This window comes from Nerophis lumbriciformis, linkage group LG30 (genome assembly GCF_033978685.3).
Source record: "Nerophis lumbriciformis linkage group LG30, RoL_Nlum_v2.1, whole genome shotgun sequence".
Lineage (NCBI taxonomy): Eukaryota > Metazoa > Chordata > Actinopteri > Syngnathiformes > Syngnathidae > Nerophis > Nerophis lumbriciformis.
Window position 1 is genome coordinate 25,320,087 of NC_084577.2, and position 24,490 is coordinate 25,344,576.

At 42.7% G+C, this 24,490-nt stretch overlaps 1 protein-coding gene across 2 annotated transcripts in view; it reads left to right on the plus strand.

The window, feature by feature from the left end:
- Positions 1–24,490, plus strand: part of LOC133572813 (leucine-rich repeat and fibronectin type III domain-containing protein 1-like protein) — a 585,384-nt gene that overhangs the window by 273,491 nt on the left and 287,403 nt on the right. Inside the window, exon 2 of one of the 2 annotated variants that reach the window (XM_061925840.1) lies at positions 3,327–3,431. The gene's annotated coding sequence lies outside the window, so the exon portion shown is untranslated. Of the gene's footprint in view, positions 1–3,326; positions 3,432–11,355; positions 11,442–24,490 lie in introns of those variants that run through there. The other variant, XM_061925841.1, reaches the window with a different exon arrangement.

A 24,490-nucleotide genomic window follows, 5' to 3' on the forward strand; every position in this document is an offset into this window, starting at 1 on the left:
CTCTCCCAAGGAGAGCATGTCCCAAATTCCAAGCTGCTGTTTTGAGGCATGTTAAAAAAAATAATGCACTTTGTGACTTCAATAATAAATATGGCAGTGCCATGTTGGCATTTTTTTTTCCATAACTTGAGTTGATTTATTTTGGAAAACCTTGTTACATTGTTTAATGCATCCAGCGGGGCATCACAAGAAAATTAGGCATAATAAGGTGTTAATTCCACCACTGTATATATCGGTATCGGTTGATATCGGAATCGGTAATTAAGAGTTGGGCAATATCGGATATTGGCAAAAAAGCCATTGTCGGACATCTCATGTTGTCCGATAGGTGGCAACAAAAGGCAGCATCTAAGTTGCTAGACTTTTCAAATAAATCTCCCAGCGGGCAAGATTCCTTATTAATACTCAGGGTGTCTAAACTACGTTCCGTCCCGGGCCGTAGTTTGGACACCCTTTAGTTAGCCTGTAACCAGTCTACAAAGTCAAATTCCCTATGAGTTAAACATTCTTGGCCAAAAAAGCTGATTCAGATTTTCAAAAAAAATTACAGCTCATTCACCAAAATCTTACCGTAAAATGTACAATTTTTCTTTTTACACCGCATTACTGCAAATTGAAAATATGTACCACTGTTACTTGTATGGTAACATTTTGGCAAATCAGCCGACATTTTTTTTTTTTTTACAGTGCATTACTGTAAATTGTAAAATAGAACTGGTGAGCTTGACTGTGTTGACACTTAAGAAAGTTTGAAGACTTCTCTTTTTAGTAAAACTTTTAACTATCATTTGTAATCCACTTTTTTTTATCATTTTTATGATGTTGCCCCTGTTGTTTTATTCAAATTGTTGTTTTAATTCACCTATGTTTTGTACAGCGCTTTGTGATTGTATCTGTGAAAAGCACTGTATAAATAAAACGTACTTATTTACAAAACCCAAAACCAGTGAAGTTGTCACGTTGTGTAAATGGTAAATTAAAAAAAAAAAGAATACAATGATTTGCAAATCCTTTTCAACTTATATTCAATTTAATAGACTGCAAAGACAAGATACTTAACGTTCCAACTGGAAAATGTTATTGTTTGCAAATATTAGCTAATTCGGAATTTGATGCCTGCAACATGTTTCAAAAAAGCTGGCACAAGTGGCAAAAAAGACTGAGTAAGTTGATGAATGCTCATCAAACACTTATTTGGAACATACCACAGGTGAACAGGTTAATTGGGAACAGGTGGGTGCCATGGTTGGGTATAAAAGCAGCTTCCATGAAATGCTCAGTCATTCACAAACAAGGACGGGGGCGAGGGTCACCACTTTGTCAACAAATGCGTGAGCAAATTGTCCAACAGTTTAAGAAACACATTTCTCAACCAGCTATTGCAAGGAATTTAGGGATTTCACCATCTACTCTCCGTAATATCATCAAAAAGTTCAGAGAATCTGGAGAAATTACTGCACGCAAGCGACAAGGCAGAAAACCAACATTGAATGCCCGTGACTTTCGATCCCTCAGGCAGTATTGCATGAAAAATCGACAGCAGTGTGTAAAGGATATCCCCACATGGGCTCAGGAACACTTCAGAAAACCACTGTCAGTAGCTACAGTTGGTCACTGCACTTGTAAGTGCAAGTTAAAACTCTACTACGCAAAGCGAAAGCCATTTATCAACAACACCCAGAAACGCCCAAACGTTTACTGAGTGTTGTTAAAAGGAAAGGCCATGTAACACAGTGGTAAAAATGCCCCTCCGCCAACTTTTTTGCAATGTGTTGCTGCCATTAAATTTTAAGTTAAAAATGTTTAGTGGCCACATGCGTGGACAGCACCTTTTAGCTCTTATTTCCAAAATTATGTACACTACTGAATTGGGGTCTTATGACCGCTTATGTGGACACTTATACTGTCATCTGGTGGTGTCAGAAGAGTATAACATACAATGGAATTTGGAGAAAAAAAGTGGATGAATAAGAATTAGCATGTCACTAAACATGATGTACACATGTGTGTACTTATGGACTAAGTACATCATATCAAAAGATGATTCTTAATTTTTATTCTAATTAGGGTCTAATAAGCCCAAATAGCAAAGATAAAGCGACATCAATGTGTAAAGGATATCACCACATGGGCTCAGAGACACTTCAGAAAGCTACTTGTCAGTAACTACAGTTTGTCGCTACATCTGTAAGTGCAAGTTAAACCTCTACTATGCAAATCCAAAGCCATTTATCAACAACACCCAGAAACACCCAAATGTTTACTGTTGAGTGTTGTTAAAAGGAAAGGCCATGTAACACAGTGGTAAAAATGCCCCTCTGCCAACTTGTTTGCAATGTGTTGCTGCCATTAAATTCTAAGTTATTGATTATTTGCAAAAAAAAAAAAGAAGTTTCTCAGTGTGAACATTAAATATCTTGTCTTTGCAGTCTATTCAATTGAATATAAGTCTCTTTTTATTTATGAACATTACACAACGTGACAACTTCACTGGTTTCGGGTTTTTTACTTACCCTAGTTATTTTTACCGCATAATTCTGGTGACTTATCTACTTTTTCCCCCCGTAAAAATCCACGTCCATTGTTTTAACAGTCGATAGGACAAAGAAACAAAAAACAATGCATGATTCTAAATGAAAAAAAAAATGGTACCAATTGTGTTTTTTTACGAGTAAATTCTAGCGATTGTAAAAGTTCCTGGCTTTTTCCCAGCCATAAATGATTGTGCAGCTTGAGAGAAATACGTATTAAATCCGGTAGCCACCCTTTGGCGGGCCGAAAGGAAATGACACCACGGGCAAAATCTGACCCGCCGGCCCCACTTTGGCCATCCCTGGAATAGAATTTTAGAATTACAGTTTATTCAGCAGATATCGTTCGCTTGCCGAGTTTTAAACACATTTCCCAATTCCAAGCGAGCCATGTAATGTGCATATGCGCGACATAAGCGGCATCTGTCACACCATGTTGACACTTCTGCACATGGGTTTGAATTACGTGCGTTATTTGATACGTTTAATTTCTACTTAGGGTCCTGAAGAACTACTTTGCTTACCCAGTTTGTGAATGGAGGTGTTATTCACTACAATGGGTCTGGGTTGGATTTGTTTCTCCCCTTGGGACACGTGACAGAATCATGGTCTGGGGTTGGTGGTCACTATTCCGAAGAGCCAGGGAGTTATGGACAGTTTTAGGCCGATAAAACCGGAATCAAATAATGAGGACGGGTTCTGCTCCGGTGTCGTGGGCACGTCACGCCGTCACCAAAAGTCGTGTCTACGCGATCAGACCTCTGATAACTTTTGTGTCTTTGTTCTCTTCACCAGGCTGGACTCCGTCCTCCAGGCTGTGCATCCCGACCTGTCCGTCTGTCAGTCACGGCAGATAGTCTTCATGTTGAGCCTGATTAAATCAACGCACGCTTGGTAGAGGTAGGCAGACCTTGCATACAACTTCTTGTTTTATTTCTACCTCAAACTTTTGTTTTAAAGCAACCAAAGACTCGGCTGAGAACTGTATCACGATATAACTCTTTCAGATGGGTCGATATTGGTAACTATTGATGTTTTTATGACATATCGAATATATGGACCAGGACAAAAAAATATTTCTGTTTCAAATGTAACCTTCCTCTAAATATAATCCCCTCAGCTATCAAGGCAGAAAGGAAGTGTCAACACAAGCATGGAAAACAATGTAAACAAAATATTAAAATCACATTAAACACTTAACAAAAAGCTCCTAAAATGAAGGTGCAAAAATAAGGTATATGTAAGAAATGTTTAATAAAGTGTGAACACCTCTCCAGTACACATGTGTACTGGAGAGGAGGCTACGCCGGATAGTCGAACCTCGGATTCAGGAGGAACAGTGTGGTTTTCGTCCTGGTCGTGGAACTGTGGACCAGCTCTATACTCTCGGCAGGGTCCTTGAGGGTGCATGGGAGTTTGCCCAACCAGTCTACATGTGTTTTGTGGACTTGGAGAAGGCATTCGACCGTGTCCCTCGGGAAGTCCTGCGGGGAGTGCTCAGAGAGTATGGGGTATCGGACTGTCTGATTGTGGCAGTCCGCTCCCTGTACGATCAGTGCCAGAGCTTGGTCCGCATGGCCGGTAGTAAGTCGGACACGTTTCCAGTGAGGGTTGGACTCCGCCAAGGCTGCCCTTTGTCACCGATTCTGTTCATAACTTTTATGGACATAATTTCTAGGCGCAGTCAGGGCGTTGAGGGGATCTGGTTTGGTGGCTGCAGGATTAGGTCTCTGCTTTTTGCAGATGATGTGGTCCTGATGGCTTCATCTGGCCAGGATCTTCAGCTCTCACTGGATCGGTTCGCAGCTGAGTGTGAAGCGACTGGGATGAGAATCAGCACCTCCAAATCCGAGTCCATGGTTCTCGCCCGGAAAAGGGTGGAGTGCCATCTCCGGGTTGGGGAAGAGATCTTGCCCCAAGTGGAGGAGTTCAAGTACCTCGGAGTCTTGTTCACGAGTGAGGGAAGAGTAGATCGTGAGATCGACAGGCGGATCGGTGCGGTGTCTTCAGTAATGCGGACGCTGTATCGATCCGTTGTGGTGAAGAAGGAGCTGAGCCGGAAGGCAAAGCTCTCAATTTACCGGTTGATCTACGTTCCCATCCTCACCTATGGTCATGAGCTTTGGGTTATGACCGAAAGGACAAGATCACGGGTACAAGCGGCCGAAATGAGTTTCCTCCGCCGGGTGGCGGGGCTCTCCCTTAGAGATAGGGTGAGAAGCTCTGCCATCCGGGAGGAGCTCAAAGTAAAGCCGCTGCTCCTCCACATCGAGAGGAGCCAGATGAGGTGGTTCGGGCATCTGGTCAGGATGCCACCCGAACACCTCCCTAGGGAGGTGTTTAGGGCACGTCCGACTGGTAGGAGGCCGCGGGGAAGACCCAGGACACGTTGGGAAGACTATGTCTCCCGGCTGGCCTGGGAACGCCTCGGGGTCCCACAGGAAGAGCTGGACAAAGTGGCTGGGGAGAGGGAAGTCTGGGCTTCCCTGCTTAGGCTGCTGCCCCGCGACCCGACCTCGGATAAGCGGAAGAAGATGGATGGATGGATGGATGGATGGATGAACATGTAAACATAGAGAAACCTGAGAAGAACTATTTTCTGCAGGTTTAGTGTCAGGTTCGAACACTGATGACATCTATTAAACAAGACAAGAAGCAATGAATCAAACAGAGACATAATTAAATTTGGCTCAGTGAGGAGAAACGTCTGGGCTGTACTCTTATACGGTCTCCATCATGCTTTGCCGAAAGATTGTACGCCTCCTCTTTTATTTGGACTTTCCCCTGATTACATGGCACCACTGTTTTTATAGGGAAGGGGGGTCGTAAACAGCCATCAGTTCAAAGAAAAGGTCGGTTCAAAGAAAAGGTTGTAAAACAGTTCAAAGAAGAGGTCGCCTGGAAGGGAGTCTGGTCCTGCTTCCTTTCCGCTTTGTAGTTCTCGGGATTACAATACATCAAAGAAACAGAACACCTTCATGTTGCTTCCCATCCTACACAGTGGAGTTTTACAAGCCTTCCTCTTGGTAGGATCAAAGACAGCTTTTGTCTTCTCGCCGGGAACTCATGGCAACACAAATATTTGTGATAACTTAGATACAATTATTCTGACATTTAGTGCCAGGAAGTCACAGCTGCGCTCTAAAGCAGGGGCCCCCAACCTTTTTTTTCCCCACCAGGGACCAATTTAATGTATGCATTATTTTCACGGACCGGCTGTGGCAGAAGAAAAAAAAAACAGAAAAAAAATTTGCATGAAAATTCAACTCACCGTAACGCTGAAGTAGTGGGAGCCCTGGGCGTGTTTCTTTGCAAAGAGATGGTCCCCGGTACGTTGATACTAGAGTTTCTTAACCATAGAGCGCCCCCTAGAATGTAATATATGTGTGTTTTTCAGCTGTGGTTCGCTGTGTGTTTTTATAGGGACAGGGGGTCATAAACAGCCATCACCTTTGATTACAAAACAGTTCAAAGAAAAGGTCGGTTCAAAGAAAAGGTTGTAAAACAGTTCAAAGTCTGGTCCTGTTTCCTCTCCGCTTTGTAGTTATCAGGTCGAGACAAAATCTTTCTGTGGATTACAATACATCAAAGAAACAGAGCACCTTCATGTTGCTTCCCATCCTACACAGTGGAGTTTTGCAAGCCTTCCTCTTGGTAGGATCAAAGACAGCTTTTGTCTTCTCGCCGGGAACTCATGGCAACACAAATATTTGTGATAACTTAGATACAATTATTCTGACATTTAGTGCCAGGAAGTCACAGCTGCGCTCTAAAGCAGGGGCCCCCAACCTTTTTTTCCCCCACCAGGGGCCAATTTAATGTATGCATTAGTTTCACGGACCAACTGTGGCAGAAAAAAAAAAAAAAACAGAAAAAAAATTAGCATGAAAATTCAACTCACCGTAACGCTGAAGTAGTGGGAGCCCTGGGCGTGTTTCTTTGCAAAGAGATGGTCCCCGGTACGTTGATACTAGAGTTTCTTAACCATAGAGCGCCCCCTAGAATGTAATATATGTGTGTTTTTCAGCTGTGGTTCGTATAGGCCGCAGCGGTACGTAGTTGTAATACACTGTTCCACCTCTTGTGGCAGTAATGGCTATATAAAACAAACAGAAGAAGTCTGGCGCTGATGTCATAGGGACATTTCTTAAGCGCAAAAAATATGACTAAAGTGGTGCAGCTGTATTTTAATATTTTTGACAGTTGAGTTATGAAACATATGTATTATTCATTCATTTTAGCACAACATAATACATATTGTATGCACATTTATTTTTTTCTAATCAGCCTGACCTAAGTCTAAGGTTTATTTGTTAAATTAATAATGTAATCTTTGTGATTAACACATGATTTTATGTCATTTTACAAGGTATTAAACGGTAAGTAGGGTAGATATTTAATTTTATTGAATATGATTGCCGGGTTTAAGCACCATGTATTATCAGGCAGAGACAGAGTTCCATTTTGCCCATGAGGAGAACGCATGGAGCTGCACGCTCAGTTACAGTCTCCCCCCCACGCTCTGAGGAACAGCCTACGCGCCCCCCATTTTATTCAGGAGTTCTCTAGTTACATCGCTGAGGCTGCTTCTAAAGGGAGATGTCACATATTATGCAAGCAGCTCAGTAGACAATACGTGATTATTCAGAATGCATTGTGATTTCGCCCTGTCTTTGCTTTGTCTGCCCGGTGTTGCCTTATCTTCGTTGAGGTACTTGATGTCCGTCCTTGGCCGTTAGCAGAAACAGCTGCGGCGAGGCAACTCCTAACTTGCAGTGGAAGATAACAAGTCATGTGCCTTTGCACGGAAAGCAAAAAGTACAGCTTGAGCACATTAAATAAACCTAATTATTTACTATGGTCATCTAAGTCACAGCAGCTCAGACGAGGCACCAAGCAGTGTGGGTGGGGAGCGTTTCCACAGAGTACTTCCAGAGCGAGCGCGGAAAGATATTTTCACAACAAAGTTCTAAAACTTAGTGATGTATCAGATATATCAGATTGTAGGTGGGTTTATTTTTACCCTTCGCGTTCATATATCGCTGTTTGTGGCATTTTTGTTGTGTTTCGTTTGATTGAAAATATAAAAACCAAAAAAAAAAAAAAAAAAGTGTGTTGTTGTATTGTGCAGGTTTGAAATAAATACTTCAAACAAACAAAAAAAAAAAGGTAAAATATGTAGATCGAAAGGGGGTGTGACGTTCATATTTTGTCAATATTCAGTGTTTTATCGTCCATAGAAAAATGTAAAATTCCATTTTGTTTTTTTAAGGCGGTCTGTAGTAACGTTTTTAGCATTCATTATTGTGAGGTTTTGTATTAGTGTTCCTAAAAATAGATACACCGGCCCCCAGGCACATTTTTTTCCTCTAAATGTGGCCCCCCCGTGTCAAAATAATTGCCCAGGCCTGCAATAAAATGTAATAATGATCACCCGCGGTAAAACTACTGTTGTGAGTTAAAATGTTTGTAAAACCGTAATTAGTCAATGCTCTTTGATAAATGCACGTACCGGGGATATTGCTCATTTACCGGAGAGGCAAGCGATTAAATGTGAATCTCTTTCAGTCAAAATGTAATGCCGTCTGTGGAGGGAGATGTTGTCAGCGCTGCCTGCAGCAGCAAAGGTCACCGCCTCTGTCCATGGTGCTGAGGAACAGAGCACCATCAGACGGGGGGGAGGGCGTGGCAGTGCTGACGGCGAGACACAGCTGGCAGGTGATTAGATTTCACCGGTAGTACGCCATACTTGCCAACCCTCCCGGATTTTCCGGGAGACTCCCGAAATTCAGCACCTCTTCCGAAAACCTCCCGGAAGAAATTTTCTCCCGAAAATCTCCCGGAATTCAGCCGGAGCTGGAGGCCACGCCCCCTCCAGTTCCATGCGGACCTGAGTCCAGTGTGCGCACACAAGGAGACGAAGCAGAAGAACGAGACCATAGTCTAAGAGCGCAGGGGAGACACTTCTCCAGAGCCGATGTATGCTCGGGGCAACACGTTTCACCTTACCAGGCAGTGGGTCTCCACAGCGGACGACTTTAGGGTGAATGATGAGTCCAGCGATTAGTTGCAAATCTTGCTTTATTGATTGCTTGCACACAGCCAATCCAACACAAAACCAACTAGTCCCTCCCCGCACTCACTCTACGCTCCCTCTCCTCTCTCGCCCACACACTCACTGACGTCACTCACCTCACATGCTGTCACCTATTAAAGGGCCACACACACACATACTCTACTCTCATAACACACAGTACAGTTAGTAGAACAACTGTGTTTTCATTACTGTGTATTTGATAGGTGCCATTGCCCCGGAATTGTATTGCATTGCACTTTCAAGTACAACAATGAGTAGATGAGTGTTATGTGTGTGTACATGTGTAAATAAATGAACACTGAAATTCAAGTATTTCTTTTATTTATATATATAATAAAATAAATCCATCCATCCATCCATTTTCTACCGCTTATTCCCTTTGGGGTGGCGGGGGGCGCTGGAACCTATCTCAGCTACAATCGGGCGGAAGGCGGGTTACACCCTGGACAAGTTGCCACCTCATCGCAGAATAAAATAAATAAATATATATATATATAGATAGAATTCACTGAAAGTCAAGTATTTCATACATATATATATATATATATATATATATATATATATATATATATATATATATATATATATATATATATATATATATATATATTAGAGATGCGCAGTTTGCGGGCACAACCGCGGATTATCCGCGGATCGGGCGGATGAAATTAAAAAAAAATAGATTTTATCGCGGGTCGGGTCGGGTCGGGTGGTTGAAATAAAAAACAATTTGATTTTAAATAGATTCAGGCGGGTGGCAGTTAAACCAATTCGGAAATATATATACATAGTTAAATGTTGTTACCCACATACAAAAAACGAGCAGGCACCTGCAGCATATGCCACAACAGAAGAAAAAAAAGAAAAGAGATGGACACTTTTACGGAGCGGAGAAGGGACGCCTCGCCGGGGTCCGGGACCGAGGCCCCTTCCCCCGAGAGGGCCCCACCGGGAGCCGTAGCTGAGGCGATCCGCGAGAAGGGCCCGACGCACGTCCAGGGTCACCACCGCACCGACACCCCGCCTCGTCCGCCTTCGCCGCGGCCGGCGTCACGCGCAGCAGGTAAGCAGCTTACCTGCCCGCCACCCCCGTGGCCGGGGGCTCGTAACAGGGGTCACTCCGCGCGCTCCTCCCGCGCAGCTTACCTGCCCGCCACCCCTGTTGCCGGGGGCGCGTAACAGGGGTCACTCCGCGCGCAGTGCGCTCACGAAAGGGGTGGGGCTCACCCTGGTTGATATAGACAGCAGCTAGGACGGTGGCCATGGAAGTCGGAACCCGCTAAGGAGTGTGTAACAACCCACCTGCCGAATCAACTAGCCCTGAAAATGGATGGCGCTGGAGCGTCGGGCCCATATACCCGGTCGTCGCCGGCAGCGAGACGCGCTTGGAGGTGCGCTCAGCGCGGCTCCCATATGATTGCGCACTGGTGTGCGTCTGGGTCGTGACAGCGTGGCACGCGAATGTCTGTGCTGCATTGGATCAGTCTCCTTTCTTTAACAGGCAAAAGCTTTATAACCTCACTAATGCCTTGCATCGTCTATATTAGATATATAACAACGGGCGGGTGCGGGCGGATGGCGGGCGGATGCGGTTCTGATCAAATGTTAGATCGGGTGGATTGCGGATGGTTGACGACTTTCTTATGCGGTTGCGGATGAAATAATTGCCTATCCGCGCATCTCTAATATATATACATATATGAATGAAATACTCCAGTTGGTGAATTCTAGCTATAAATATGCTCCTCCCCTCTTAACCACGCCCCCCGCCCCAACCATGCCCCGCCCCACCTCCAACCACGCCCCCACCCCCCACCCCCTGAAATCGGAGGTCTCAAGGTTGGCAAGTATGTAGTACGCGTTAATCTAATCATCTGTTGTCTTTAACAGTAAGCGGCCGGGAGCAAGAGGGGAGAGAGGATACGTGACCAGTAGAACGTGACCTTTCAGTCACGTTCTACTGGAGAGAAAAACTTGTGTTGAAACAATATCATTAAAACCTTGTTGAAACCTCCACGCTTGGCTCCTGCGCCGTGTCTGACAGTGGGAACGCTAGAAACCTCATTAATTTTCCCTTTCTTATTTACACGTCTTATTTCTAGAACCGAGGTGTTTTAACTGCACGTCCAGCAGGAATAATATCAGCCAAAGGCACACTCAGATAAAAAATGATGGTCGGATTCTATGATCTATATTATGACCTTTTACACAGTGCCGGTGCTTGTTTTCAAATCGACCCTTTCCAACATTCTCATTTTTCTCTGGTCAGCAAGTCTTGTGTTACAGGCAGCCTATTCAGTGATGACAGGGGCGAAATGTTTTTAAAAAGTTGTTTTGTTTTTTAAGCTTCGAACGTAGCAATGACACAATCATCAACGTCATAACTGTCATTAAAATGCATTTAATTGACATTACAATAGATCGGGGGTCGGCAACCCGCGGCTCTAGAGCCGTATGCGGCTCTTTAGCGCCGCCCTCGTGGCTCTCTGGAGCTTTTTCAAAAATGTATGAAAAATGGAAAAAGTTGAGGGGGAAAAAAAATATTTTTTGTGTTAATATGGTTTCTGTAGGAGGACAAACATGACACAAACCTTCCTAATTGTTATAAAGTACACTGTTTATATTAAACATGCTTCACTGATTCGAGTATTTGGCGAGCGCCGTTTTGTCCGACTAATTTTGGAAGTCCTTGAACTCACCTTAGTTTGTTTACATGTATAACTTTCTCCGACTTTCTAGGACGTGTTTTATACCACTTCTTTTTCTGTCTCATTTTGTCCACCAAACTTAACGTCGTGCATGAACCCACAAAGGTGAGTTTTGTTGATGTTATTGACTTGTGTGGAGTGCTAATCAGACATATTTGGTCAATGCATGACTGCAAGCTAATCGATGCTAACATGCTATTTAGGCTAGCTATATGTACATATTGCATCATAATGCCTCATTTGTAGCTATATTTGAGGTCATTTAGTTTCCTTTAAGTCCTCTTAATTCAATTTATATCTCATGACACACTATCTGTATGTAATATGGCTTTTAATTTTTTTGCGGCTGCAGACAGATTTGTTTTTGTAGTTTTGGTCCAATATGGCTCTTTCAACATTTTGGGTTGCCGACCCCTGCAATAGATGGAATGTATACTATTTGAACAACATTACAAACTACTGTAAGTTACGAACTATACGATTCTACAAACCCCGTTTCCATATGAGTTGGGAAATTGTGTTAGATGTAAATATAAATGGAATACACTGATTTGCAATTCATTTCCAACCCATATTCAGTTGAATATGCTACAAAGACAACATATTTGATGTTCAAACTGATAAACTTTTTTTTTTTTTTTTTGGCAAATAATCATTAACTTTAGAATTTGATGCCAGCAACACGTGACAAAGAAGCTGGGAAAAGGTGGCAATAAATACTGATAAAGTTGAGGAATGCTCATCAAACACTTATTTGGAACATCCCACAGGTGAACAGGCAAATTGGGAACAGGTGGGTGCCATGATTGGGTATAAAAGTAGATTCCATGAAATGCTCAGTCATTCACAAACAAGGATGGGGCGAGGGTCACCACTTTGTCAACAAATTGCGTGAGCAAATTGTTGAACAGTTTAGGAAGAACCTTTCTCAACCAGCTATTGCAAGGAATTTAGGGATTTCACCATCTAATATCATCAAAGGGTTCAGAGAATCTGGAGAAATCACTGCACGTAAGCAGCTAAGCCTGTGACCTTCGATCTCTCAGGCTGTACTGCATCAACAAGCGACATCAGTGTGTAAAGGATATCACCACATGGGCTCAGGAACACTTCAGAAACCCACTGTCAGTGACTACAGTTGGTCGCTACATCTGTAAGTGCAAGTTAAAACTCTCCTATGCAAGGCGAAAACAATTTATCAACAACACCCAGAAACGCCGTCGGCTTCGCTGGGCCTGAGCTCATCTAAGATGGACCGATACAAAGTGGAAAAGTGTTCTGTGGTCTGACGAGTCCACATTTCAAATTGATTTTGGAAACTGTGGACGTCGTGTCCTCCGGACCAAAGAGGAAAAGAACCATCCGGATTGTTATAGGCGCAAAGTATAAAAGCCAGCATGTGTGATGGTATGGGGGTGTATTAGTGCCCAAGACATGGGTAACTTACACATCTGTGAAGGCGCCATTAATGCTGAAAGGTACATACAGGTTTTGGAGCAACATGGGTTGCCATCCAAGTAACGTTACCATGGACGCCCCTGCTTATTTCAGCAAGACAATGCCAAGCCACGTGTTACATCAATGTAGCTTCTTAGTAAAAGAGTGCGGGTACTAGACTGGCCTGCCTGTAGTCCAGACCTGTCTCCCATTGAAAATGTGTGGCGCATTATGAAGCCTGAAATACCACAACGGACTGTTGAACAACTTAAGCTGTACATCAAGCAAGAATGGGAAAGTTCCCAAACGTTTACTGAGTGTTGTTAAAAGGAAAGGCCATGTAACACAGTGGTGAACATGCCCTTTCCCAACTACTTTGGCACGTGTTGCAGCCATGAAATTCTAAGTTAATTATTATTTGCAAAAATGAATAAAGTTTATGAGTTTGAACATCAAATATCTTGTCTTTGTAGTGCATTCAATTGAATATGGGTTGAAAATAATTTGCAAATCATTGTATTCCGTTTATATTTACATCTAACACAATTCCCCAACTCATATGGAAACAGGGTTTGTACTTTATTCCTACACTTTGAACCCGGCGGCTTATAATTCATGGAATTTTCTACGCCAACGGCCATAATGGAAATAGTTTTTGTAATACACTGTCAGGTTCAAACACTGATGACATCTATTAAACAGACGAGAAGCAAGGAATCATGCAGAGACAGAGTTCAATTTGGCTCAATGAGGAGACACATGTTTTGGGCTGTATTCTAGTTACAGATCCAAACTACGTTCTAAAAGTCCAGCCCACATGCTTCCTCTATTTATTTGGGAGGTCCCTGTTTACATCACTGAAGCTGTCGCTGAGGGAAGGGGGTAATCTCGACAACTCCAGTTAGACACAATGTATGATTATACAAAATTGCAAATGTGTTGACGCTGGTGATATCGCCTTGTCTCTGCTCTGTCTGCGTCACAGCGGTGTTCGGCTTTGGCAATCAGCAGGCCGTTCCTGGACACAGACACTGATACCAGACTGGCTTGCAATCTTTTGGATTGCCAGCTTTGCACAGACAAAGAAAAATGCCACTTCAGCACAATTGACAATAACTATAGCAACGGCCTTTAAGCATAAAAGTTGTGTGATAATATAAACACATTTATTCTAACAAACACCAGCAACGACACTGAAAAGGTGTGTTATCGTTTAAGCTATGGCGCCATCTTTTGGACGAGTTCGCTCATTCCAGGTGCTATAGGGTTAACGTCTACAGTATTTCCTTCCATTTAGTGCGTTGAACCGGAAGTACAAGTGTTACATCGTTTTCTCGTATTCCATAGTGTTTCTGTTTGCATATATTCTTCATACTTCACTCCAAGCAATGTTTGTAAGTTTTACAACATAACTAAAACTATTCATACTTACTAAACTGTCCCATGTGTTTTCATGCATATTTGTACGTGATATCATAATATAATCAGGCCAGTGTTGTTAGCATTAGCTAATATGCGAACACGTTCACAAGTGTCTGTGTTAGTATTATTAACTTACAATAGCATTGTGTTTGTATTGTTTCAGTTTTGGTAAATTCACCAAAACGTCAACATGGAGTTATTGAGTCTGTCTACCTGATCGGAGAGCTAGCTTCCGCAGCTAGTGGGTCCATGACGATGACTTCTGTTTTGTTTGATCAGCCGTTTTACTGCAGTATGGCACCATCTTTTGGACAAGTTCGCTCACTCCAGGTGCTATGGGGTGAAAGTCTACAGTATTCCTTTCCGTTTAGTGCCTTGAACCGGAAGTACAAGTGTTTCTCCGTTTTCTCGTAATCTATTGCGTTTCTGTTTGCATATATTCTTCATTCTTCACTCCAAGCAACTTTGTAAGTTTTACAACATAACTGAAACTATTCGTACTTACTAAACTGTCCCATGCGTGATGACTGTAGGAGTGTTTTCATGCATATTTGTACGTGATATCATAAAATAATCAGTCTACCGTTGTTACTATTAGCTAATATGCTAACACGTTCACGAGTGTCTGTGTTAGTATTATTAACTTACAATAGCATTTTGTTCGTATTGTTTCAGTTTTGGTAAATTCACCAAAACGTCAACATGGAGTAATTGAGTCGGTCTACCTGATCGGAGAGATACCTTCCGCAGCTAGTGGGTCCATGACGATGACTTCTGTTTTGTTTGATCAGCCGTTTTACTTCAGTATGACGCCATCTTTTGGACGAGTTCGCTCACTCCAGGTGGTATGGGGTGAAAGTCTACAGTATTCCCTTCCATTTAGTGCCTTGAACCGGAAGTACAAGTGTTACTCTGTTTTCTCGTAATCCATAGCGTTTCTGTTTGCATATATTCTTCATTCTTCACTCCAAGCAACGTATGTAAGTTTTACAACATAACTAAAACTATTCATACTTACTAAACTGTCCCATGCGTTTTCATGCATATTTGTACGTGATATCATAATATAATCAGGCCAGTGTTGTTAGCATTAGCTAATATGCTAACACATTCACAAGTGTCTGTGTTAGTATTATTAACTTACAATAGGATTTTTTTTCGTATTGTTTCAGTTTCAGTAAATTCACCAAAACGTCAACGTGGACTTATTGAGTCTGTTTAGCTGATCGGAGAGCTAGCTTCCGCAGCTAGTGGGTCCATGACGATGGCTTCTGTTTTGTTTGATCACCCGTTTTACTGCGGTATGGCGCCATCTTTTAGACAAGTTCGTTCACTCCAGGTGCTATGGAGTGAACGTCGACAGTATTCCCTTCCGTTTAGTGCCTTGAACCGGAAGTACAAGTGTTTCTCCGTTTTCTTGTAATCCATAGCGTTTCTACTTGCATAGATTCTTCATTTTTTCACTCCAAGCAACGTTGGCAAGTTGTACAATATAACTAAAACTATTCATACTTACTAAAACGTCCCATGCGTGATGACTGTAAGAGTGTTTTCATGCATATTTGTACGTGATATCATAATATAATCAGGCTAGCGTTGATAGCATAAGCTAATATGCTAACATGTTCACGAGTGTCCGCGTTAGTATTATTAACTTGTGTTGCGTTTGGACCAGTTGTTCCTCCCAGGTAATTCAAGTTTCTGGTCGTCGCTCCCAAGCTCTTTACGACACTTAAAGCTGAGTAAAAGAACCACCAGAGACAGAATAGGTATTTTGTAATATATTTGCAAAGCTTTGTAAATATCATGAGACCAGTCCAGCATAGAACATTCAATCGCGCAGCTAAAATGGTCTCCCCTAAAAAATGGAAACCTTCTCTTCTATAAAGTCTCTCTCCCTCCCACCCTCGTTGTCTTGTCTTTCCAGCCTAAACACATGCCCATTGTCCTCCGCACCTGGACATAAGAATAGATAAGAAGAAGGAGTATCTCTCTTTCTTACATTCCACACTCAAGGTTAGCACACAGTATTTGCAGACAACCAAAAGACCACAATTAAAAGAAAAACACTAGCTGTTTAGTAATATGATTATGAAATTAAAGAAGTAACACTTAAATACGGATATATGTAAATATCTGCCTCCGACACTTACAATAGCATTTTGTTCGTATTGTTTCAGTTTCGGTAAATCCACCAAAACGTCAACGTGGACTTATTGAGTCTGTTTAGCTTCCGCAGCTAGTGGGTCCATGACGATGGCTTCTGTTTTGTTTGATCAGCCGTTTTACTACATCTACATTATTTCCTTCTGTTTAGTGCCTTGAACCGGGCGTACAAGTGTTGTTCCGTATTCTCGTAATCCATAGCGTTTCTGTTTGTATAGATCCTTCATTCTTCACTCCAAGTTTTACAACACAACTAAAACTATTAATACTTACTAAACTGTCCCATGCGTGATGACTGTAGGAGTGTTTTCATGCATATTTGTACGGTTCACGAGTGTCTGTGTTAGTATTATTAACTTAAAATAGCATTTTTTTTCGTATTGTTTCAATCCACCAAAACGTCAACGTGGACTTATTGAGTCTGTTTAGCTTCCGCAGCTAGTGGGTCCATGACGATGGCTTCTGTTTTGTTTGATCAACCGTTTTACTACATCTACATTATTTCCTTCTGTTTAGTGCCTTGAACCGGGCGTACAAGTGTTGTTCCGTATTCTCGTAATCCATAGCGTTTCTGTTTGTATAGATTCTTCATTCTTCACTCCAAGTTTTACAACACAACTAAAACTATTAATACTTACTAAACTGTCCCATGCGTGATGACTGTAGGAGTGTTTCCATGCATATTTGTACGGTTCACGAGTGTCTGTGTTAGTATTATTAACTTACAATAGCATTTTTTGTTCGTATTGTTTCAGTTTTGGTAAATTCACCAAAACGTCAAAGTGGACTTATTGAGTCTGTTTAGCTTCCGCAGCTAGTGGGTCCATGACGATGGCTTCTGTTTTGTTTGATCAGCCGTTTTACTACATCTACATTATTTCCTTCTGTTTAGTGCCTTGAACCGGGCGTACAAGTGTTGTTCCGTATTCTCGTAATCCATAGCGTTTCTGTTTGTATAGATTCTTCATTCTTCACTCCCAAGTTTTACAACACAACTAAAACTATTAATACTTACTAAACTGTCCCATGTGTAATGACTGTAGGAGTGTTTTCATGCATATTTGTACGGTTCACGAGTGTCTGTGTTAGTATTATTAACTTAAAATAGCATTTTTTTTCGGATTGTTTCAGTTTTGGTAAATTCACCAAAACGTCAACGTGGACTTATTGAGTCTGTTTAGCTTCCGCAGCTAGTGGGTCCATGACGATGGCTTCTGTTTTGTTTGATCAGCCGTTTTACTACATCTACATTATTTCCTTCTGTTTAGTGCCTTGAACCGGGCGTACAAGTGTTGTTCCGTATTCTCGTAATCCATAGCGTTTCTGTTTGTATAGATCCTTCATTCTTCACTCCAAGTTTTACAACACAACTAAAACTATTAATACTTACTAAACTGTCCCATGCGTGATGACTGTAGGAGTGTTTTCATGCATATTTGTACGGTTCACGAGTGTCTGTGTTAGTATTATTAACTTACAATAGCATTTTTTTTTCGTATTGTTTCAGTTTTGGTAAATTCACCAAAACGTCAACGTGGACTTATTGAGTATGTTTAGCTTCCGCAGCTAGTGGGTCCATGACGATGGCTTCTGTTTTGTTTGATCAGCCGTTTTACTACATCTACATTATTTCCTTCTGTTTAGTGCCTTGAACCGGGCGTACAAGTGTTGTTCCGTCTTCTCGTAATCCATAGCGTTTCTGTTTGTATAGATTCTTCATTCTTCACTCCAAGTTTTACAACACAACTAAAACTATTAATACTTACTAAACTGTCCCATGCGTGATGACTGTAGGAGTGTTTTCATGCATATTTGTACGGTTCACGAGTGTCTGTGTTAGTATTATTAACTTACAATAGCATTTTTTTTTCGTATTGTTTCAGTTTTGGTAAATTCACCAAAACGTCAACTTGGACTTGTCTTAGCTGATCGGAGAGCTAGCTTCCGCAGCTATGACAATGGCTTCTGTTTTGCTTGATCAGCCGTTTTACTGCTGTGTGGATACAATTAAGGTATGTAAATAAACATTTACAAAAATGTTCATAATAACAAATTTCACAACGTATATTTCCGGTGCGGCTAATATATGGAATCATACTTTTTTTCATTCTAAAATTTAGTGGGTGCGGCTAAATTCTGGAAAAAATATGGTAATCTGAGTATACAGTTTTACTTTGTTAATTGTAGCTAATTAGTTCTAGGCCTGACCGCGGTAAACAATTGTTTGTAATAAAGTAAAATAAGGAAATTAAATATGGTATTGATATTTCTGCACTGTCAATAGCACTCATCATAAATGAATGTAAACAATTACAGTTAATACATGTGATCGGTATTGGTAAATCAGCAGCATCAAACCCTGATTAGAACATCCCTATACACAAATGTTTTTGGAGTGTGAAAAAAAAAAAACATGTACAGCAAGAACAAGATTTGAACCTTGATCTAAAGACTGCGAGGCTGGCTCCCGAAGACGCACATCCTATAAATAAAGTCCAGAATGTACTTTTGATGCGCATGTGCCTGGAGAGACGCCGCAAAGGCCATTTATCAAACGGGCACACCTGCGTGGGTGAAAAATTTGCCTGTCAGCCTAACTACAGCGCAAATTGTCAGAGTGGCTTCATGGAGATTTCAAGTGCTGCTTTTTGTAATAAATGAGACATTATTCGCAAAAAAATAACGTGCATTCCCCCAGGTAAACACAATCCCTGCTCCGTGTTTGTTTGTATATCCAACTTCAAAAGCTCAACCTCACATGGACCGTGAGCCATAAAATAATAGATGCATAAAACGCATGGTTTGGTCTGTCTGTTGTCCAGAAAGACCGGAAAGGTCTACGAGTTGAGGTAAATAAGTGACATTTTTGCACTGTAAAGCATATAAAGGCCTACTGAAATTCCATTTTCTTATTTAAACGGGGATAGCAGGTCCATTCTACGTGTCATACTTGATCATTTCGCGATATTGCCATATTTTTGCTGAAAGGATTTACAAACCCCGTTTCCATATGAGTTGGGAAATTGTGTTAGATGTAAATATAAACGGAATACAATGATTTGCAAATCTTTTTCAACCCATATATAATTGAATGCACTACAAAGACAAGACATTTGATGTTCAAACTCATAAACTTTTTTTTTTTTTGCAAATAATAATTAACTTAGAATTTCATGGCTGCAACACGTGCCAAAGTAGTTGGGAAAGGGCATGTTCACCACTATGTTACATGGCCTTTCCTTTTAACAACACTCAGTAAACCTTTGGGAACTGAGGAGACACATTTTTGAAGCTTCTCAGGTGGAATTCTTTCCCATTCTTGCTTGATGTACAGCTTAAGTTGTTCAACAGTCCGGGGGTCTCCGTTGTGCTATTTTAGGCTTCATAATGCGCCACACATTTTCAATGGGAGACAGGTCTGGACTACAGGCAGGCCAGTCTAGTACCCGCACTCTTTTACTATGAAGACACGTTGATGTAACATGTGGCTTGGCATTGTCTTGCTGAAATAAGCAGGGGCGTCCATGGTAACGTTGCTTGGATGGCAACATATGTCGCTCCAAAACCTGTATGTACCTTTAAGCATTAATGGTGCCTTCACAGATGTGTAAGTTACCCATGTCTTGGGCACTAATACACCCCCATACCATCACAGATGCTGGCTTTTCAAATTTGCGCCTATAACAATCCGGATGGTTCTTTTCGTCTTTGGTCCGGAGGACACGACGTCCACAGTTTCCAAAAACAATTTGAAATGTGGACTCGTCAGACCACAGAACACTTTTCCACTTTGTATCAGTCCATCTTAGATGAGCTCAGGCCCAGCGAAGCCGACGGCGTTTCTGGGTGTTGTTGATAAACGGTTTTTGCCTTGCATAGGAGAGTTTTAACTTGCACTTACAGATGTAGCGACCAACTGAAGTTACTGACAGTGGGTTTCTGAAGTGTTCCTGAGCCCATGTGGTGATATCCTTTACACAATGATGTCGCTTGTTGATGCAGTACAGCCTGAGGGATCAAAGGTCACGGGCTTAGCTGCTTACGTGCAGTGATTTCTCCAGATTGTCTGAACCCTTTGATGATATTACGGAGCGTAGATGGTGAAATCCCTAAATTCCTTGCAATAGCTGGTTGAGAAAGGTTTTTCTTAAACTGTTCAACAATTTGCTCACGCATTTGTTGACAAAGTGGTGACCCTCGCCCCATCCTTGTTTGTGAATGACTGAGCATTTCATGGAATCTACTTTTATACCCAATCATGGCACCCACCTGTTCCCAATTAGCCTGTTCACCTGTGGGATGTTCCAAATAAGTGTTTGATGAGCATTCCTCAACTTTATCAGTATTTATTGCCACCTTTCCCAACTTCTTTGTCACGTGTTGCTGGCATCAAATTCTAAAGTTAATGATTATTTGCAAAAAAAAAAGTTTATCAGTTTGAACATCAAATATGTTGTCTTTGTAGCATATTCAACTGAATATGGGTTGAAAATGATTTGCAAATCATTGTATTTCATTTATATTTACATCTAACACAATTTCCCAACTCATATGGAAACGGGGTTTGTAGTAGAGAACATCGACGATAAAGTTCGCAACTTTTGGTCGCTGATAAAAAAGCCTTGCCTGTACCGGAAGTAGCAGACGAGTAGCGTGACGTCACAGGTTGTGGAGCTCCTCACATCTGCACATTGTTTACAATCATGGCCACCAGCAGCGAGAGCGATTCGGACCGAGAAATGCGACGATTTCCCCATTAATTTGAGCGAGGATGAAAGATTCGTGGATGAGGAAAGTGAGAGTGAAGGACTAGAGGGCAGATAGGGAAGATGCTGTGAGAGACGGGTGGGACCTGATATTCAGCTGGGAATGACTAAAACAGTAATTAAACACAAGACATATATATACTCTATTAGCCACAACACAACCAGGCTTATATTTAATATGCCACAAATTAATCCCGCATAACAAACACCTCATATAACCCGCCAATACAACTCAAACACCTGCACAACACACTCAATCCCACAGCCCAAAGTACTGTTCACCTCCCCAAAGTTCATACAGCACATAAATTTCCCCAAAGTCCCCAAAGTTACGTATGTGACATGCACATAGCGGCACGCACGTACGGGCAAGCGATCAAATGTTTGGAAGCCGCAGCTGCATGCGTACTCACGGTACCACGTCTGCGCTATGGCGTCACATTAGTGCCAAAAATCCGAGCGCATAAAAACTGTTATCGCACGCTGATTCTCCACTTCGTGCGCGCGCGACACCCTTTTGCGCGCGCGTGGTGCCTTTTTGCGCGCGCGGTGCCTTTTTGCGCGCGCGCGACGCCTTTCTGCGCGCTCTCTGTGTACTCCTGGCATCTCTCCTCGCTCTCTCATGTTTCTTTTTGGCACTTTGGGGGCGGGTATGCTTAGACGGCCCCTTCTTTCTGATCGGTCAGGCGAAAAATGCTGACAAATGCTCAGAGCCAATCAGAAGTATAGCAGGGCGGGTCATCGTCAATATGTATCAAGATTTACGGATGTAGAAGTGGATAAAAAAAATGTTGCGCGCTGATGAAGGTTATTTCATACCACATAAACACAATACAGGGTAATACAAAATGTGACCCAAATAAATAATAAGACAACAAACACCATAATCACATCTTTCAGCCAGAACTGGTCCACCAGCAATAACATCCAACCATAACATTTTTTTTATATTTTCACTTCTTCTTGAACATTTGTTTTCTAATTTATGGAATTTCTTTTGATTCAGCCATCAAATTAATGAAATCATCTTTGAATTTTGTTTTTAAAATGTTAAAAATAGCTTTTAATAATGTATTCTGAAACAGTTTAAAATAATCAGAGAACTGACTAACACTGACCCTACACAATAGAGATGCGCGGTTAGCGGGCACAACCGCGGAGTCCGCGGATTATCCGCGGATAGGGCGGATGAAATTTTAAAAAATTAGATTTTATCCGCGGGTCGGGTCGGGCGGTTGAAAAAAATAAAAAATAGATTTTAAATAGATTCAGGCGGGTGGCAGTTAAACCAATTCGGAAATATATATACATAGTTAAATGTTGTTACCCACATACGAAAAACGAGCAGGCACCTGCAGCATATGCCACAACAGAAGAAAAAAAAAAGAAGAGATGGACACTTTTACGGAGCGGAGAAGGGACGCCTCGCCGGGGTCCGGGACCGAGGCCCCTTCCCCCGAGAGGGCCCCACCGGGAGCCGTAGCTGAGGCGATCCGCGAGAAGGGCCCGACGCACGTCCAGGGTCACCACCGCACCGACACCCCGCCTCGTCCGCCTTCGCCGCGGCCGGCGTCACGCGCAGCAGGTAAGCAGCTTACCTGCCCGCCACCCCCGTGGCCGGGGGCTCGTAACAGGGGTCACTCCGCGCGCTCCGCCCGCGCAGCTTACCTGCCCGCCACCCCTGTTGCCGGGGGCGCGTAACAGGGGTCACTCCGCGCGCAGTGCGCTCACGAAAGGGGTGGGGCTCACCCTGGTTGATATAGACAGCAGCTAGGACGGTGGCCATGGAAGTTGGAACCCGCTAAGGAGTGTGTAACAACCCACCTGCCGAATCAACTAGCCCTGAAAATGGATGGCGCTGGAGCCTCGGGCCCATACCCGGCCGTCGCCGGCAGCGAGACGCGCTTGGAGGTGCGCTCAGCGCGGCTCCCATATGATTGCGCACTGGTGTGCGTCTGGGCTGTGACAGCGTGGCACGCGAATGTCTGTGCTGCATTGGATCAGTCTCCTTTCTTTAACAGGCAAAAGCTTTATAACCTCACTAATGCCTTGCATCGTCTATATTAGATATATAACAACGGGCGGGTGCGGGCGGATGCGGTTCTGGTCAACTGTTACATCGGGTGGATGGCGGATGGTTGACGACTTTCTGATGCGGTTGCGGATGAAATAATTGCCTATCCGCGCATCTCTACTATCCGCGCATCTCTAATACACAACTATGTTGCACAATTAAGTCTTTTTTTTTTTTTTAAAGCGAAAGAGGTAATTTCAACAGGTACAGCAAGCGAAAGAGGCTAGATGTCCGAGGTAAGATGGCTACCAATCATTCTCCAGTGTAGCAACGTTGTAGCCATCTTACCTCGGACAGCGAGCCTCTTTCGCCCCCAAAGTGCCAAAAAGAAACATGAGAGCGCGAGGAGAGATGCCAGGAGTACACAGAGAGCGCGCAGAAAGGCACCGCGCGCGCGCAAAAAGGCACCACGCGCGCGCAAAAGGGTGTCGCGCGCGCGCACGAAGTGGAGAATCAGCGCGCGATAACAGTTTTTATGCGCTCTGATTTTTGGCACTAATATGACGCCATACTGCGCATCCAACTCAAAGTCCTCCTGGTAAGAGTCTCTGTTGTCCAAGTCCTCCACAGGCCAATGGTAAAGCTTGACTGTCATCTTTCGGGAATGTAAAAAAAGAAACACCGGCTGTGTTTGTGTTGCTGCAGCCGCCCGCAATACACCGCTTCCCACCTACAGCTTTCTTCTTTGCCGTCTCCATTGTTCATTGAACAAATTGCAAAAGATTCACCAACACAGATGTCCAGAATACTGTGGAATTTTGCGATGAAAACAGACGACTTAATAGCTGGCCACCATGCTGTCTCAAAATGTCCTCTACAATCCGTGACGTCACGCGCTGACGTCATCATACCGAGACGTTCTCAGCAGGATATTCCGCGCGAAATTTAAAATTGCATTTTAGTAAGCTAACCCGGCCGTATTGGCATGTGTTGCAATGTTAAGATTTCATCATTGATGTATAAACTATCAGACTGCGTGGTCGGTAGTAGTGGGTTTCAGTAGGCCTTTAAAGGCTAGACCAGGGGTCGGCAACCTTTACCAGTCAAAGAGCCATTTTGACCAGTTTCACAAATTATAGAAAACAATGGGAGCCGCAAAAACTTTTGAATGTTTAAATGAAATAACACTGCATACAAAGTTTTTTTTTTGCTTTGTGCTATGTATAAATCAGGGGTCTCAGACACGCTGCCCACACCTTTATATGGCATTTTTAAGCTGGTGCGGCACGCACATTTTATATGAATAGCGCTTGTCAGCGTCATGCGTGTTGTGATGGTACAGCATATAG